General features: G+C 45.6%; 1 protein-coding gene and 1 long non-coding RNA gene across 3 annotated transcripts in view; both read left to right on the top strand.

Annotated features, from left to right (window-relative positions):
- Positions 1–18235, top strand: part of LOC134211174 (eukaryotic translation initiation factor 5B-like) — a 492524-nt gene that overhangs the window by 109654 nt on the left and 364635 nt on the right. The gene's annotated exons all lie outside the window — the stretch shown is intronic.
- Positions 12724–13386, top strand: LOC134215470 (uncharacterized). The gene is made up of 4 exons (XR_009980179.1): positions 12724–12828; positions 12889–12954; positions 13019–13099; positions 13293–13386. It is a non-coding gene; the product is annotated as an uncharacterized LOC134215470 (long non-coding RNA).

Raw genomic sequence — 18235 nt, 5'->3', positions numbered from 1 at the left:
TTATTAGCGTCTTGTACATGACACATTTGGTGCTGTGGCGAATTATTTTCGACCGCAGTTTCTTCTGGAGCCCGTAATAGGCCCGACTTCCACAGATGATGCGCCTTCGTATTTCACGACTAACGTTGTTGTCAGCCGTTAGCAAGGATCCGAGGTAGACGAATTCCTCGACCACCTCGAAGGTATCCCCGTCTATCGTAACACTGCTTCCCAGGCGGGCCCTGTCGCGCTCGGTTCCGCCCACAAGCATGTACTTTGTCTTTGACGCATTCGCCACCAGTTTAACTTTTGTTGCTTCACGTTTCAGGCGGGTGTACAGTTCTGCCACCTTTGCAAATGTTCGGCCGACAATGTCCATGTCATCCGCGAAGCAAATAAATTGACTGGATCTGTTGAAAATCGTACCCCGGCTGTTACACCCGGCTCTCCGCATGGCACCTTCTAGCGTAATGTTGAACAACAGGCACGAAAGTCCATCACCTTGTCTTAGTCCCCGGCGCGATTCGAACGAACTGGAGTGTTCGCCCGAAATCTTCACACAGTTTTGCACACCATCCACCGTTGTTTTGATCAGTCTGGTAAGCTTCCCAGGGAAGTTGTTCTCGTCCATAATTTTCCATAGCTCTACGCGGTCTATACTGTCGTATGCCGCCTTGAAATCAACGAACAGATCGTGCGTTGGGACCTGGTATTCACGGCATTTTTGAAGGATTTGCAGTACAGTAAAGATCTGGTCCGTTGTCGAGCGGCCGTCAAAGAAGCCGGCTTGATAACTTCCCACGAACTCGTTCACTAATGGTGACAGACGACGGAAGATGATCTGGGATATCACTTTGTAGGCGTCATTAAGGATGGTGATCGCTCGAAAGTTCTCACACTCCAGCTGGTCCCCTTTCTTGTAGATGGAGCATATAACCCCTTCCTTCCACTCCTCCGGTAGCTGTTCGGTTTCCCAGATTCTGACTATCAGTTTGTGCAGGCAGGTGGCCAGCTTTTCCGGGGCCATCTTGATGAGCTCAGCTCCGATACCATCCTTACCAGCTGCTTTATTGGTCTTTAGCTGTTGAATGGCATCCTTAACTTCCCTCAAGGTGGGGGCTGGTTGGCTTCCATCGTCCGCTGAACTGACGTAGTCATCTCCTCCGCTGCCTTGACTTTCACTGCCTGTACTCTCAGCGCCATTCAAATGTTCCTCGTAGTACTGCTTCCACCTTTCGATCACCACACGGCTCGTGGCACGAAGCCTTTGCGGGATGCGTTGAGCTTCTGATAGAACTTGCGTGTTTCTTTAGAACGGCACAGCTGTTCCATCTCCTCGCACTCCGCTTCTTCCAGGCGGCGTTTCTTCTCCTGAAAAAGGCGGGTCTGCTGTCTCCGCTTCCGTCTATAACGTTCCACGTTCTGCCGGGTATCTTGCTGCAGCGCGACCGCCCGCGCTGCGTCCTTCTCCTCCAGAATCTGTCTGCACTCTTCGTCGAACCAACCATTCCGTCGACCCATATACCCGACGTTGTTCTCAGCTGCGTCGTTAATGGCTGCTTTGACTGTATTCCAGCAGTCCTCAAGAGGGGTCTCATCGAGCTCACCCTCTTCCGGCAACGCTGCCTCGAGATGCTGCGCGTATGCAGTGGCGACATCAGGTTGCTTCAGTCGCTTTAGGTCGTACCGCGGCGGTCGTCGGTACCGAACATTGTTGATGACGGATAGTTTTGGGCGCAGTTTAACCATCACCAGATAGTGGTCAGAGTCGATGTTAGCGCCACGATATGTCCTGACGTCGATAATGTCGGAGAAGTGCCTTCCATCAATTAGAACGTGGTCGATTTGTGATTCTGTCTGCAGTGATGATCTCCAGGTGTAGCGATACGGGAGGCTGTGTTGGAATAGGTGCTGCGAATGGCCATATTCTTGGAGGCGGCGAAATCAATTAGTCGTAGGCCGTTTTCGTTCGTCAACCGGTGAGCGCTGAACTTTCCAATAGTCGGTCTATACTCCTCCTCTTGGCCAACCCGAGCGTTCAAATCTCCTATGATGATTTTGACGTCGTGGCTTGGGCAGCTGTCGTACTCACGTTCCAGCTGCGCGTAGAATGCGTCCTTATCATCATCAGTGCTTCCGGAGTGTGGGCTATGGACGTTGATTATGCTGAAGTTGAAGAACCGGCCTTTGATCCTCAACCTGCACATTCTTTCATTGATCGGCCACCACCCGATCACGCGCCTTTGCATATCGCCCATCACTATGAAAGCTGTTCCCAGCTCGTGTGTGTTGCCACATCTCTGATAGATGGTATGATTACCTCTAAACGTTCGCACCATTGATCCCTTCCAACAAACCTCCTGCAGCGCTACGATGCCGAATCCACGGTCCTTCAGCACATCGGCGAGTATGCGTGTGCTCCCGATGAAGTTGAGAGATTTGCAGTTCCACAAACCGAGTTTCCAATCGCTAGTCCCTTTTCGTCGCAGTGGTCGGGTTCCGGTCCGTACTCTCTTGTTGATTGTTCGTTGCGTATGTTTTTTTAAAGGCTGGCTTGCAGGGCCTGACACCAAACCCCCTAAATTTCCGGAGGACCATTCCTCCTTGGTCCCGGTGGACCATGGTGCACAGTTTCACTTAGAGTCCCTCGCTGGCACTCGGACGATGATCAGCCACCCCTAACATGGAGAACAGACGCTGTTGTGGGCCGATCCTGACATGGAGAACAGACACTCAGTAAGATTTCCACCTCCGGAGAGGAGCAAATCCCCCTTCTCTGTCAGCATACGACCATAGTTCCCACCGGGATTGGTTACCCGATCTTCCCTAAGGTTGCTCGTATCCCGGCCAGCACCACGGGGAGGTAGGGATAGGAGTTGCTGGGTAAGAGGCTAAGGACCGCAAGATGGGGTCTATTTTATTTCTTCAGGTACACGAAGTACCAATGGTACGCTTTACCCAGCATTTGCCGTGCCATGCAGTCGGTTAATGCATACGGTTACTTGGGGATTTTCAGCAGATAACAAACCCGTTTGATTTTACCATGCGCGCAGTAAAAATCAACTGTGGTCCCTGTGGATTGTTGTCATATGAACTGAATCAGTGATGAATTTCTCTGAAACCATGGTTAATTTAACTGAAATTTTATAGTAGTTTCGAAAACAGTAGTCCACGAAATAGTAACTTTTATCATGGAATTTTTTTCTGTGAATAGTTACCCTTAGAGCATCATTATCGGTCGCGAGCATTTTAATCACCCGCGCAGCGCTTTCATTTTAGTTTCGTCACTCGTTTCCGTATCGGTCACTATTTTCGGCTCTCAATTTGGTTGCTGTATTCCGTACCGATGACGTTTGACAGTTGACAGTTCATCAAATAGCAGCGCTCTTATCGCGCTACCAAATTTCACCTGTCACCTGTCAGTCGCGCTACTTTTATAGCAGCGCGTTTAGTAGCGACCGGTAAAGTGTCAAGTAATGATACTGCGCTGCCAAACGGCTTAGGACCGATGCCCACGTAGCGGTTTTTCAACGCTGAGTGTACGCGGCGTCAAAAAGACGCGGGTGTGCATCGGGAAAAAGCGGTAACGCAGCGTCGCCGCGCCGATGCACACCTGCGTTATTTGACCGCTGCGTGCACGTGGCGTTGCTCTAAATAATCGATAGACTTTATGCAACGTACACACCAGTCAAGCAGTTTGACGAACATTGACTCCGCCCCCAAGAAAACGCTTCAGTTGCTGCTTTGTTTGAACGTGTGTGAAGTTGTTCGAACAACTATTTGACAGTTTGGCGGCTCGGTTGGAAAAAAAATAAAACGGTTTGATTTTTGTTTAAGTTTGAGCATTTGTAGTGAAGTAGCACAAACCCCCATATATTTTTTGATGGTTGGTGCTCAAGTTGGCGCTTCGGTCGTTCGTGTGTGATATTGTTGGTCGAATAAATTGATTGTTCGTGCCGCTGTTGGTAAAACTTGATGGATGTTTGAATAAACGAGAGGTGGAGTAATTGTTGGTCAAACTGCACGCAAGAAAATAGCCTCATTAAATGTATGAGTATCTACACATACATAACTCAAAAAATCTAATTCATTAATTTTATCTGTATCTCATGTATATCATAATTATGCTCATACATAAAATAGGTTTCGCACATACTTTATATTTGTTTTGCCTATTAGAAGTGTGTCCCGCATTTATACCCCACCAGAAAGTTACCGGCTGAAAAACAAACATGGTGGGTGATGTTCCGGAGCTTGATGCCGCAGAAATATAAGCAATATTTTGGATTTCAAGGTGAGTTTGCTTCTCTTTCTAATTAAATTTCGTGTTATTATAACAATAATAAAGGTGAACTCGTTGCAGCATCGAAACCTTATAGTGTTAAATGGCGGATATTCTCCTAGATCAACGTGAAAAACAGCATCTTAAGCCCGATAGAAATTATAAGGCGTTTCTTTGACTACAAAATTGGATTAGTCTTTTGTTGTTCGGCGTTGAAAGCAGTGCGTTTCGGATTATTAACATCATTAGCCCGGTCGAGGCTGCAGTCCTGCAGAAATCTAAGGTGGGTTTAACCAAGTTCCAATGGGAGAAGATTCTATAGCCATTTTTTCTTCAGATTGTGAAAATTCGGAGCCCGGAAGATGCAGCGAATTGGCCAGCGAAGCTTCAGTAGCCAAAGTGTGCCATCTCCATTGATAAAATTCTCCATTGGACAAAGAGTGATTTTCAGTTTATATACCCACGAAACCGAAGATCTGATTTTTTTTTCGTGTTTTCATGTCTCTGAAGGCCTCGAGGTCGTGGCGGGTTGGGTTGATATCTCAGCCTACATGTAATCTGTGTTTATATAGAGGAATTGTACCGGTTTTGGTCATGTTCCTAATTTGGCCAATTTTGCGAATAACTCTAAGAATAAAGCAATTCCCGAGGGTTTTATTAGTTCCAACAAGAGATATATCTCTCACGCTTCTACGCTGCTTTTAACTGATCGATTATTTTGGATAAATGTGTATTTTTCAGGGTTGGCCAAATTAGGCACTAAGGTGGCCAAAACCGGCGCACTTCCCCTACTTTGTAATGAAATACATAACCAGAATAATGTTTTTTCAAATACTGTGATTGTTTAATTTAAAATAACGAAACAATGCAATTCGGCACGGGCACGAAAATCCAGCAGTAAGAATAATTTGCTTTTCAAATATATTTCATGAACAAGGTTTTTCAAGAGTATGTGCCAACTCTATGGATTTAATAGAAACGCATATTGGTGATAATTCATATATTTCACACATACCTTTCATGAGTATAACCCCATTGCAAAAATCCATGTGGGTCGGCACATGAATTGAAGGGGCTATTTTTCCTGCGTGATGCTTGACCGTGTGTACGTTCCATAACGGGTTGCAGCGATTTCGATGTAATATTCAACAATTTTTTTTTGCTGTGTGTTAATCGACACGATTAGCGCACCTCACTTTGGTCATTTTGACCCACTATCCCCAACAGCCAACGGTGAGTGTGATAGGAGTGCACTCAACTGATAAGATACTTCTGCACTCATATGAGAGTTGGCGCGAAAGGTAATAAAAACAAAAAGCGAAATAGGATAGACAAAACTCGTTCAACGTTGTTCAACATCTTTCCACGCATTCCATAGAATATTAGTAAATTAATTAAGATACCAAGTGAATTAAACCATATAAATATCGGTAAGCTAATTCCTTATGAATACAGTGATAGTGAAATCAAGATTTCTCTCTAAAAATTAGGCTACGACCAGCTATAGTGTATCAGCATATGTGCTAAGGTAGTACACGATTTTGCTATCAGAACCGGTGAGAAAATTACAAAATTTCCCACATTATCGAATTAAACATGAATTATACCGATATCATACAGCTCGATTTGCGCATACCCGTAAACTAGAAGTCCATCCGGCTCAATTAGTACCCGTAGCGAAGGCCAGTGAGGACACTAAACGTAAGTGCAAAATATGATTTATATAATGTTAAGCTCTAAGGATACTACTATGTTGTACCCGTCTTCAGGGGTTCACAAGGCCACTTTCACGGTACATTTTACCCAAGCCTAAAATTGTATGAAGATAAATTCATGCTGATGAAGAATTTCATAAATCTCGTGTAGTAAATAAGTTCTATGTGTCTTCTAATAGGAAAATTATATTCTCCAATTCATCAACGGATTACGTGCGTATCAAACTCATTTCCGTGACGGAGAATTATAATTCCGGAACCTCTCGTTGAAACGACTTTCAACATAATATAATTTTCGTTTACGGACGATTAGTAACGATTCGAGCGTGATGTCTAATCGCGGTAGCACTAAGTCGGGCGATAAGAAGGACAAGGGTGCGCGCAAAAAGTCATGTGATGGTGGTGCGGTAGGTGGTCAAAGTGCTGGTGCTAGTGAGATTCCAGAGGTGGTAGTTGTGGATGAAACTGTGGAAGGATTTTCGTGCAAGACGTGCAGAGGAGCGGATACCAAGGAGATGGTCCAGTGTGACAAATGCGACGGGTGGTTCCATTTCTCCTGTGTGGGTGTATCCGGAGACATCGCCGACAAGAGCTGGAGTTGTACTAACTGCGTTACAGCGACATGGGTCCAGCGAACTAAGGCGGCTTCGGAAAACGTCGCCAAGCAGGATGACGACAATCGGGATCGCAGGTCAACGAGAAACCAGCCAATCGGCAACATCGCAACAAGCACGCGCACGAATCTAGTGATTCCTGCAGCAAATGGAGTTCGAACATCCACCTCACCCGCGATCGGTCAAACAAAGACCGATCAGCAGAAGCAGCAGTGGGAGTTTCCTGATGGAAACAGTCGGAGTGTGGACCTTCCGGTTGTGGACGCCGCCAAAGCATTGTCAGAGTGCTCCATTTCGTCATCGGAGAAGTCGGCGGTAAAACGTGCAAAGCTAGGACTTATGCGACTACAGGAAGAAAGAGAATTTCAGAAGCAGCAGGAAGAGCGGCGTAGAATCGCCGAAGCGAAAGCAGCGGATGAGCATCGTAAGTTCCTGGAAGAGAAATACCGACTGCTAGAAGAAGCGTTGAGCGAGAAGGGGTCAAGAAGGAGTGAGAAAGGATCGAAGAGCCGCAGCGAAACCTCGAACCGAGTGGGCGAATGGGTACAGAGAGCATGTCAAGCACAGCAAATTGAATCGGAAGCGGATGGTTGTCACAGAGATAACCTACACCGCCCCCTTGACAACACGGAGCCAACTCACCCTAACGGGCGGTTCGAACAGCAACGCATTCGTTTCGAATCAGATGCCCAAGCCGGATTCACTAGTAATGCGGAAATCGGTCTGCGATCCTCCCAATTCCAACAATTTCAACCGGCAACCGTAGCTGCAAGGCAGCCATCGCAATCAAGATTCTCCAATCACTTCCGTCAAGGACAGCCTTCTTATCTAGTAGGCAATCCATACAGCTCAACGATAAGGCCGCCATTTAATTCTACTACCTTCGATGGACAAGTCCTAGCTCCACCGGCCTGTTCTACTGGAGTTCACCAGTCGAACCCTCAAAGCGGCATCCATGCCTTTCCCGGATCTTTTCACGAGGAGTCTCGAGACGAATTCCAGCTTTCTCGGTCCCAAGTGGCGGCCAGACAAGCCGTTCCCAGGGATCTACCAACGTTTTCCGGGAATCCTGAAGAGTGGCCGATATTCCTGTCAATGCTCAATCGTACGACCGTGATGTGTGGGTTCACCGAGGAGGAGAACTTAGTTCGGCTACAGAAAAGTCTGAAAGGGAAAGCTTACGAAGCTGTAAAAAGTCGTTTAATGTTCCCCGGGAACGTAACAGGCATTCTGTCTACCTTGAGGATGATGTTCGGGCAACCCGAAGTCATCATTCAGTCGCTGATAGGGAAGGTGAGCGCTCTACCGGCTATCAGGGAAGACAAGTTGGGCACACTGGTCGATTTCGCCGTACACGTACAAAACTTCTGTGCCACCGTAGACGCGTGTGGACTGCAGGAGTATATGTACAACGTCACGTTACTTCACCAACTGGTTAGCAAGCTACCACCATCGCTCAAACTCAATTGGGCGCAGCATCGTTTAACGGTGCCTACAGCTAACCTGGCGACTTTCAGCAGCTGGATCTACGCCCTAGCAGAAGCCGCCAGTGTCGTCACGTTTCCTCCGTCGATGCAGTCTGAAAAGCTTACCAATAGCGAAGCTCGTGGCTCCAAAAAAGGTAATGCGTACCTCAGCGCCCATTCCGAGACACCGTCTATCGAGGAGAATAAGAAAACTTTGCTGAAGGAAGATTCGACCTCAAAACCAAATCCGGCGAAGCAGGGTTGCCCAATCTGTAAAGAAAACTGCAAATCCGCTGACAAGTGTAGGCGCTTTTTGGAACTCTCCCGAGAATCACGCTGGGCTGTTATCAGGGAGTTCGGGTTCTGTCGTACCTGTCTTCGTACGCATAAAGGGTACTGCAACGCCAAGCCATGCGGCAAAAATGGGTGTACCTACCGGCATCATGAGCTGCTGCACAACGATTCAAAGGCGAAGCCTCAGAACGACGCAGTCGTGGTAGAAAAAGGGAGTGGACCGTCCGCTCCACTCTGCCCGAGTCCATCCGGATGCAACAATCATCAATCGGCTACCAGCTCAGCATTATTTCGCTATCTCCCTGTCGTACTGTACGGGAAAACTAATGTAGTTCACACGTACGCCTTCCTAGACGAGGGTTCAGAGCTTACCCTGCTCGATCAAGACCTTGCTGATGTGCTCCAGCTAGATGGTGTTGAAAGACCGCTGTGTTTGCGGTGGACCGGGGGAACTGAACGCTGTGAACCGGATTCCCGAGCCTACAATCTTCAAATCACTGGAGCCAAGGTGGGAAGCAAGCGGTTTGATCTCAACGATGTGCGAACGGTGAAGGAACTGAAGCTACCGCAACAGACGTTGGATATGACCAAATTCTGCGAGGAGTATCCACACCTCCGAGATTTGCCGATTGATTCCTATCGAGATGTGCAGCCACGTATTTTGATCGGAACAAAGCATGCTCATCTGGGCCTCGTCTTGAAAAGCAGAGAAGGAGAGTTTGGGCAGCCGATCGCAGTGAAGTCACGGTTGGGCTGGACAATCTGTGGAGGACAGGGCGATGGGCGCGGAGCAAATCTACACCACTACAGCTTCCACATCTGTCCATGTAACACAGAAGCAGACAAGAATCTCCACCAAGCGATGAAGGAGTACTTCTCTCTTGATAGCCTCGGAGTTACCAAACCGGACAAACTGCTGCTATCCGTCGAAGATCAACGTGCCCTCACGCTGCTCAATTCGCTCACTCACCGACGGAATGATCGGTATGAGTCCGGGCTATTGTGGCGATATGATGACACCCGCCTTCCACATAGTCAATTCATGGCGCAGCGGCGACTCCAATGCTTGAACAAACGGATGGAGAAGGAACCGGATCTGCAGACGACTCTGCAATCAAAAATCGAAGAGTATCTAGCAAAAGGCTACATCAGGAGGCTCAGCGAGGAGGAAATTAGCCGGAAAGTGCCTCGCCGATGGTATGTAAAATTTTTCTCGTAATCAATCCAAACAAACCTGGAAAGGTACGAATAGTGTGGGACGCGGCTGCTAGCGCCCACGGCATTTCACTTAATTCAGCCCTTCTCAAAGGACCCGATCTACTGTGCAAGCTTCTCACGATCCTTCTTCAGTTCCGGGAACGTCGCATCGGACTCACCGGCGATATCAGTGAAATGTTTCACCAGGTTCAAATCCGCGAAGAAGACCAATTCTCTCAGTGTTTTTACTGGAAGAACGAACGTGGTGAAACAGAAGTGTACGCCATGCAGGTAATGACATTCGGGGCATGTTGCTCTCCAACTACTGCGCAGTTCGTGAAGAACACCAATGCCGACCAATTCGCAAATGAGTATCCAGAGGCGCATCAAGCCATCATAAAGTCCCACTACGTTGACGATATGCTGGTCAGCGTAGACTCCGAAGAGCAAGCCATCCAGTTGGCCAAGGACGTAAGATATGTTCATCAGCAAGGCGGATTCGTGATTCGAAACTGGATCAGTAACTCGAGGAAGGTTTTGGCAGCACTACACGAGGTGGGCATCAGCGAGAAATGTCTTGATCTGTCCTCCGAACTAGCCACGGAGAAGGTTCTAGGCATGTGGTGGAACACGACCGATGATGTTTTCACTTATAAAGTTGGATGGAATCGATACGATCCGGCTCTGTTAGGAGGTGAACGAAGGCCAACGAAGCGGGAAGTTCTACGTGTCTTGATGACCATCTTCGATCCGCTAGGGCTGATTTCTCATTTTCTGTCGTATTTAAAGATCCTGCTGCAACAAATATGGCGATCCGGTGTACAATGGGACGAACATATCGACAACGACTCCTTTGAAAAATGGCTTACCTGGCTGAAGGTGCTCCCAAGAGTTGAACGAGTGAAGATTCCCCGGTGCTACAGTTCCCAGTACCCTACAAGGGAAGCCGACGAAGTGCAGCTACACACAATGGTAGATGCCAGCGAGAACGGCACGGCCGCCGTCTGCTATCTTCGCTTCGTACGCGACGGATACTTTTCCTGCTCCATTGTCGCAGCCAAATGCCGAGTTGCCCCACTGAAATTCACTTCGATACCACGATTGGAACTCGAAGCTGCCGTGGTTGGTGCACGGTTATCACGTACCGTCCAAGAGGCGCTAACCTTCAGGATCCTTCGTAAGCTGTACTGGTCTGATTCCAGAAACGTTCTTTGCTGGATCAACTCGGACCATCGGCGATACAGCCAATACGTCGGCCACAGGATCAGCGAAATCCTCGAAATATCCGAAGCACACGAATGGAGATGGATCCCTGGCAAGCAAAATCCTGCAGATGACGCCACCAAGTGGAGTAGTCTTCCAGAATTGTCATCTGAAGATAGGTGGTTCAATGGTCCCGACTTTCTTCGATGCCCTGAAGATGACTGGCCGGAACCGCACAATCACAAAGTTTCGACCGACATTGAATTACGTACATCGCTCCTGGTACACCACACTCTTCCGGAGTCAGTGCTCTGCGTCAACAACTTCTCGACTTGGGAGAGACTTCGCAAAATTGTCGCATACGTCCACCGGTTCGCCGATAATTGCCTCAACAAAAGCCGAGGATCACCTACAGCAACCGGTCCATTTGAAGTGAAGCAACTCCTGAAAGCCGAACGTACCATCATTCGACTCTGCCAACAAGAATCCTACCCCGATGAGATGACGACGCTGCAAAACCCAACCAAAAGACCCGAAATCACGATAACCGTTCAGAAATGTAGCCCATTGTATCAGTTGACACCCTGGCTGGACGGTAACGGAATCATGCGCATGCGAACCCGCATTGCTGCATGTCACTACGCTACTGATGATGCGAAGAACCCAGTCATTCTTCCACAAAAACACCACATCACCCGCCTGATCGTGGCACACTACCACCGCAAATACCATCACCAGAACCATGAAACGGTAATAAATGAAATCCGGCAGAAGTATCGCATCCCTCGCTTGCGTGTTTGTTATAAGCAAGTGCGTAAGGAGTGTCAGCAGTGCAAAAACCAGCACGCAGTTCCAAACCCACCATTCATGGCGGATCTTCCGCCCGCCCGCCTCGCAGCGTTCTCAAGACCCTTCACGCACGTCGGGATTGACTATTTCGGTCCAATCGAAGTCACAGTCGGCAGAAGAGTGGAGAAGCGGTGGGTAATGCTTGCCACGTGCCTGACTATCCGAGCGATCCATCTAGAAGTCGCACACTCCCTTAGCACAAGCTCTTGCATTATGGCTCTCCGAAACCTCATGGCCCGCCGCGGCACACCACAGAAGGTCTACAGCGACCGCGGTACGAACTTTGTAGGTGCGAATAGAGAGTTGACGCAGATCAACGAAGCCATGAACGAGCGCGAATTCATGAAGGAGCTCGGTAGTTTCGGAATCGAGTGGGTCTTTAATCCGCCTCTCACACCACACATGGGTGGTAGTTGGGAGCGGCTGATCCGCACTGTCAAGAGCAATTTAGCTGTCGTGTGTTCGTCGGCAAGGCCGTCCGACGAAGTATTGCGAAATTTCCTGACCGAAGTTGAGAACACCGTGAACTCCCGACCCCTCTCTCACGTGCCGATAGACGACGAATCCGCTCCAGCTTTGACACCGAACCACTTCCTGCTCGGTTCGTCCAATGGATCGAAGCCTCTGACCGACCTCGATGACAGTACTACAGCAATCAAGCAGAATTGGCTGAGGTCCCAGATCCTGGCAAATCAGTTCTGGAAACGGTGGATAACAGACTATCTACCAGAAATCACTCGTAGGAGTAAGTGGTTTCAACGTCCGCAGCCGATTGCCGTCGGCGATGTCGTGGTCATTACTGATCCGAAGCTGCCACGTAATTGTTGGCCGAAGGGGAAAATCATCGCCACCAATGTAAGTACAGACGAACAGGTGCGGTCCGCAACAGTGAGAACGTCAAGTGGGATTTACGATCGACCTGCGACGAAGTTGGCAGTTCTGGATGTTCGGTGCGACGGTGAGTAGGCCAACCCACAGTTGGCGTACCCGGGGGGACTGTTAATCGACACGATTAGCGCACCTCACTTTGGTCATTTTGACCCACTATCCCCAACAGCCAACGGTGAGTGTGATAGGAGTGCACTCAACTGATAAGATACTTCTGCACTCATATGAGAGAAATAGGATAGACAAAACTCGTTCAACGTTGTTCAACATCTTTCCACGCATTCCATAGAATATTAGTAAATTAATTAAGATACCAAGTGAATTAAACCATATAAATATCGGTAAGCTAATTCCTTATGAATACAGTGATAGTGAAATCAAGATTTCTCTCTAAAAATTAGGCTACGACCAGCTATAGTGTATCAGCATATGTGCTAAGGTAGTACACGATTTTGCTATCAGAACCGGTGAGAAAATTACAAAATTTCCCACATTATCGAATTAAACATGAATTATACCGATATCATACAGCTCGATTTGCGCATACCCGTAAACTAGAAGTCCATCCGGCTCAATTAGTACCCGTAGCGAAGGCCAGTGAGGACACTAAACGTAAGTGCAAAATATGATTTATATAATGTTAAGCTCTAAGGATACTACTATGTTGTACCCGTCTTCAGGGGTTCACAAGGCCACTTTCACGGTACATTTTACCCAAGCCTAAAATTGTATGAAGATAAATTCATGCTGATGAAGAATTTCATAAATCTCGTGTAGTAAATAAGTTCTATGTGTCTTCTAATAGGAAAATTATATTCTCCAATTCATCAACGGATTACGTGCGTATCAAACTCATTTCCGTGACGGAGAATTATAATTCCGGAACCTCTCGTTGAAACGACTTTCAACACTGTGTTTGTGGATTTTTATTAGGCTTTGATCCGATTCGTGAATCAAAATCAAATAAACTTGAAAGTTACAGTTCAAAAATTTCCAAATAACCCTGCTCGCAGAGCAAGATTACTTTTGACAGATATTGAATCATTTTAATAGATGTTTTGTTGGTCTTGCTTGGTAGCACCAGCCATTCTTCTGAGCGGGGGATTTCATAATTTCCGAACTGTCACTTTCAAATAAGTTTAATTCGATTTAATTCACGAATCGCACCAAACTTAGTGTGGTGACCGCTGTCTTCCATGACGTGGCAATTGGGCGGACTTGGTGGGACTAACTGGACGACTCAGACTGACGATCCGGATTTTCACACAGAATGAATGCTTGAACGAGTTTGATGAACTAGCGAACTGGACGGACTGGACGGACTGGATGGAATGGACGGGCTGGACGGACTGGACGGAATAGACGGACTGGAAGAACTTGGTGTGACGGATCCGGACTTCGAACACCAGAACACCAGAGCTTGATGGACAGACGACCTTGACGGACTAACGACTTTGGCGAACTAACGACTTTGATGGACAGGCCAGACAGACTTATTGGACTTCCTTAGTGATCGAAGAACACTTCTTTGTTTTACGTTCGTCCTCTACAAACTCTCTCTCAAAACTGATTTATTCAATTTCTTTCCTGACCCGACTCCTAAGATAATATTGAACTCGTAATTGAACATTAAGTGATTGCTACGTTTTTTTAATGCTAATCTTATTCTCTACATCTCCCTCTTTGTCTACTCTCTATTCATATATTGTATACATAAACATGTCATTGTATTTCGTCGGCTTACGAACTGATCGTTTAGGTCTCTCCATTTTGCTTGAGCATCCTTCATCCACAGTTCTTGTTGGTTGCTCAGCTGTATCATCCTTCTCTCGGTGTACGTCCCCATAAACTTCTCCGTTTTCAATCTCATCTATTGAAAAAAATGCATATATATATTTACAAAAATAATTTCAAATAAAGCTACAAGATACTAATGTTATTGAATGTTATACCCGTTCTATAATCATTCCTTATTTCAAGTTGTAAATCGTCCATTCTTGAATTATCTGAATCATGTTCTGTTAGCTCGTACGGTACCAATTTCACATCTTGAATTTTCCTTACGTACTGTACCCCGCGATCGCTTCTTATTACAATTTTTCCTCCTTCTCTTGATATAACTGTGTATCTATCTTGCGAAAACGATGGATCTGTTTTACTTTTCTTCTGGACTGCAACAACAACCTTATCTCCAATTTTTATTTCCGATTCCTTGGCACCTCTGTGATAATCTGCATATTGTTTGCTTATCAGTTTCGCAACGGCATCCTTTTCTCTTATATCTTCTATATCTGGTTCATTTGACTTTGATTCCCAAAGTGCAGGAAAAATACCCCTATGTTTCCAACCAACTAATAGCTCGAACGGGGTGATACCCAATCGAGAGTGTTGTTTAGCCGTATTATGTGTGTGAACGTAAATTTGTAGAGCATTTTTGCAATTCTCCTTTTCCTGCTTGGCTGCAGCTATTGCTTTGATCAGTCCTTGATTTTGTCGCTCAACAGCACCGTTCGACTGTGGACTCAAAGGAATGGACTTTCTCACTCGAACGCCTTTATTCTGCCAATAATCCACGAATTCTTTGCTCTGGAATGGAGGACCGTTATCGCTTTGAAGCACTAAAGGTAGACCCCATACGAAAAATATTCTACTAAGCGCAAGATTGGTACTAGCTGCATCCGTTGACTTCATTTCTACCACAGACAAGTATCTCGAATATGTGTCCACTAGTACTAGAAACTCTCCTGATCCACAAAACGGCAATGACAAAAAATCGACCTGGAGAATTTCCCAAGGTCCTTCTGGAAGACGTCGACTAGTCAATGGTATTGGAGGATTTTTTTTGGATAATGTAAGGCATGTTTCGCAACTTTTGATAAAAGATTCAACGTCTTTGCTCATTCCTGGCCACCAGAAATATTCACGCATCATTCGCTTCATAGCTGCTGTACCAATATGGCCGCGATGTGCTGTTTGAAGTGACTTCTTCCGTAATAGCTTTGGCAATACGATTTTGTCACCTCTGAAAATTTTTGGGCCCAATGTGCGTAGTTCCTTTGCATGAGTTTCAAATTGCTTCATATGACCAGGCCAATAATTGCTATCCAGAGCGTCACGTATTGCAATCATTTCTTCATCGTCTTCCGAATGCTGTTCTATGTCCTTCCATGTAATCTCAAACGTCCCTGCTTCCAAAGCATAGAGAATATGTTTGTCGTTGTCTTCGTCGAAAGGTTCATCGCGTTGTGTATGTTTGATTAAACGAGATAATGCATCCGCAACATTTGAGTGCCCAGGTACGTGTTTAACCTCGAAATCATAAGATTGAAGCCTGAGCGCCCATGCTTCCGCTCGTGACACTGCACGTTTTCCAATTTTTATTCCATTTCCGAATATAAACTGGTTTGCCTCTGAATCCGTCCTGATAGTAAAAACTTACTCATCAGGTAGAAAGAAAATCTTTCAACTGCCCACACCATTGCCAGCGACTCCTTCTGCGTATGAGGATATTTTTTCTGACTCAGAAAGCGATTTTGATGCACATGAAATCACTCTTGGGATATTGTTAGCGTCATACTGCATTAAGACAGCTCCTAACCCAATAGGAGAAGCGTCTACAAAAGATCAGTTCTATCTTCGCTTCGAAAATATCCCAGTTTTGAATTGATTTCAACGCTTGAGTTTTCAAATATACGAATTCATTATTTTCAGCTTGACCCCAGAAGAATTTATCTGATTTAGCAAGATTCCTCAAATTTTGAGTTTTGTCTGCTCGTTGCAAAATAAATCTTTCTAAAAATTCATCAATCCCAAGAAACTTTTAACCTCCGACTGGTTTTCTGGTGTACGGAAATCTTGAATTGCTTTCAATTTTTCATCATCGGCCCTAAGACCATCTTTCGATACAGAAAATCCAAGGAATTTTACAGACTGTTTCCCGAAAGCACATTTTGACTCATTTATGAGAACTTGATGTTGATGCAAACAACGAAGAACCTCCTTCAGATTTTCGTCATGTTCTTCTTTAGTTCTCCCAAATACGAAAATATCATCAAGATAATTACGGCAACCCTTGCATCCCTTCAGTACAATAGTTTGAAGAATTTCTTGAAAAATGTCTGGAGCGTTGCATAAACCAAACGGAAGTCTTCTATACCGGTACGTAGCGTTTCCAGCGAAAAAATTGGTCAAATGCCTCGAGTTTTCATGTAGTTCGACATGAAAGAACGCACTCGTAAGGTCAATCGTAGAAAAGTAAGTTGCTCCATTCAAATCTGCCAAAATGTTTTCTAATGTAGGCATTCTGAACGGTGTACGAATTATGCTTTTATTCGGTCCCCTGAGATCAACAACCAGTCGAATATCATTTTTTCCTTTCGGTACGACCAGTAACGAAGAACAAAAAGATTTATCCATCGTTCCATCAACAGGTTCAATAATTTTCATGACAAGTAGTTCTTTGAGTCGTCTTTCTGTTTCTTCTTTGAATGCCGGAGGAATGTTCGTAAAAATATTCCTTGATGGAGGCCTGTTTTTATCATACGATAATTGCACAGAAGGTATATTGAATTTTGGAAATTCCCCTGAACATTTTATCGCTCGTATTTCTCCTGGAAGTATCCTGAGATATTCAAGGTCTTGTGAGGGAACAATGGGAACATTTAGGCCAATTTGTAGAACACTGTAACGAATTGAAGTGTTTCTTCCTAATAAGGGCCTTCCGTTTGCAATGGCGTAAAATTTTTCCATCAAGCGCGGTCGTTCATCGGATATAGACAGTTCTGCTACAAATGTTGCAATTACTGGAATTTCTCCCTTTGATGCATAAGCTTTTAGATGTTTATCAGAGCCCATTTGCAAACAATAAATAGAACTCAAATAATATTTCTTCAAAGTCAAGAATGTTGCTTGATCTACCGTGTTAACTTCTGCCCCCGAATCGATTAAAAATGTAACTTGTAATCCTGCTACGAATCCGATCACCTCTCCATTATTAGACCCCAGTTCAGCATTTTCCAAATGACATATTGGTTGCTGCAAGCAACGAAAAATAATGGTAATACATCTCTACTAATAATGAACTCATCAACGCATATTTATTTTATAAAAGAAACAAAAACAAGTTTTTTAGATTCAAAAAATTATTCGGAAATCAAATCACTTACTACTTCCATTTCTTGATCATCACTGTCGAAATTTTGCTGAGAAACTGCAGCAATCCGTCGAACTTTTGGATCAGGACCTTCTTTCATCTCTGGCAAATTTCGTTTAGTGGTCTTCGCAGATCGACAGGCACGTTCAATATGCCCTTTGACCTGGCAATTGCGACAAATTTTCTCTATAGCATGACAATGTGGCGCCGCGTGGAACGTGCTCGTACACCTCCAACATGCTTTTCGATCAGTTGAACTCCTTGTTACTTCGTTTCGGGAAACAATTCTTGCTCGACTGTTATGTCTTGCTGTAGTAGAAACATCTCTTAGAAAACCCTGATTGCGAAACGGAACCCTTGATGTATGAGAATGACTGTCCCTTGCATTCTGGTTAAAAGAAACAGCAGCGATTTGCTTAAAATTCTGGTGGTTTTTCACATATAATTCCTCATTAACTTTTTCCATCTCAACGGCTTTTACTTTATCCAATAAATATGCCACGGATTCTCCTTTCCTCAAAACCTTTCTACTAATAGCCCTGATGTTTGAAGTAATGGCATGGGATTGAATGGTTAACGCGACATTTTCCGCTAGT

Source organism: Armigeres subalbatus, chromosome 2 (assembly GCF_024139115.2).
Source record: "Armigeres subalbatus isolate Guangzhou_Male chromosome 2, GZ_Asu_2, whole genome shotgun sequence".
Lineage (NCBI taxonomy): Eukaryota > Metazoa > Arthropoda > Insecta > Diptera > Culicidae > Armigeres > Armigeres subalbatus.
The sequence above is the reverse complement of the archived record's forward strand: the minus strand, read 5'-3'. Positions and strand labels throughout refer to the sequence as shown.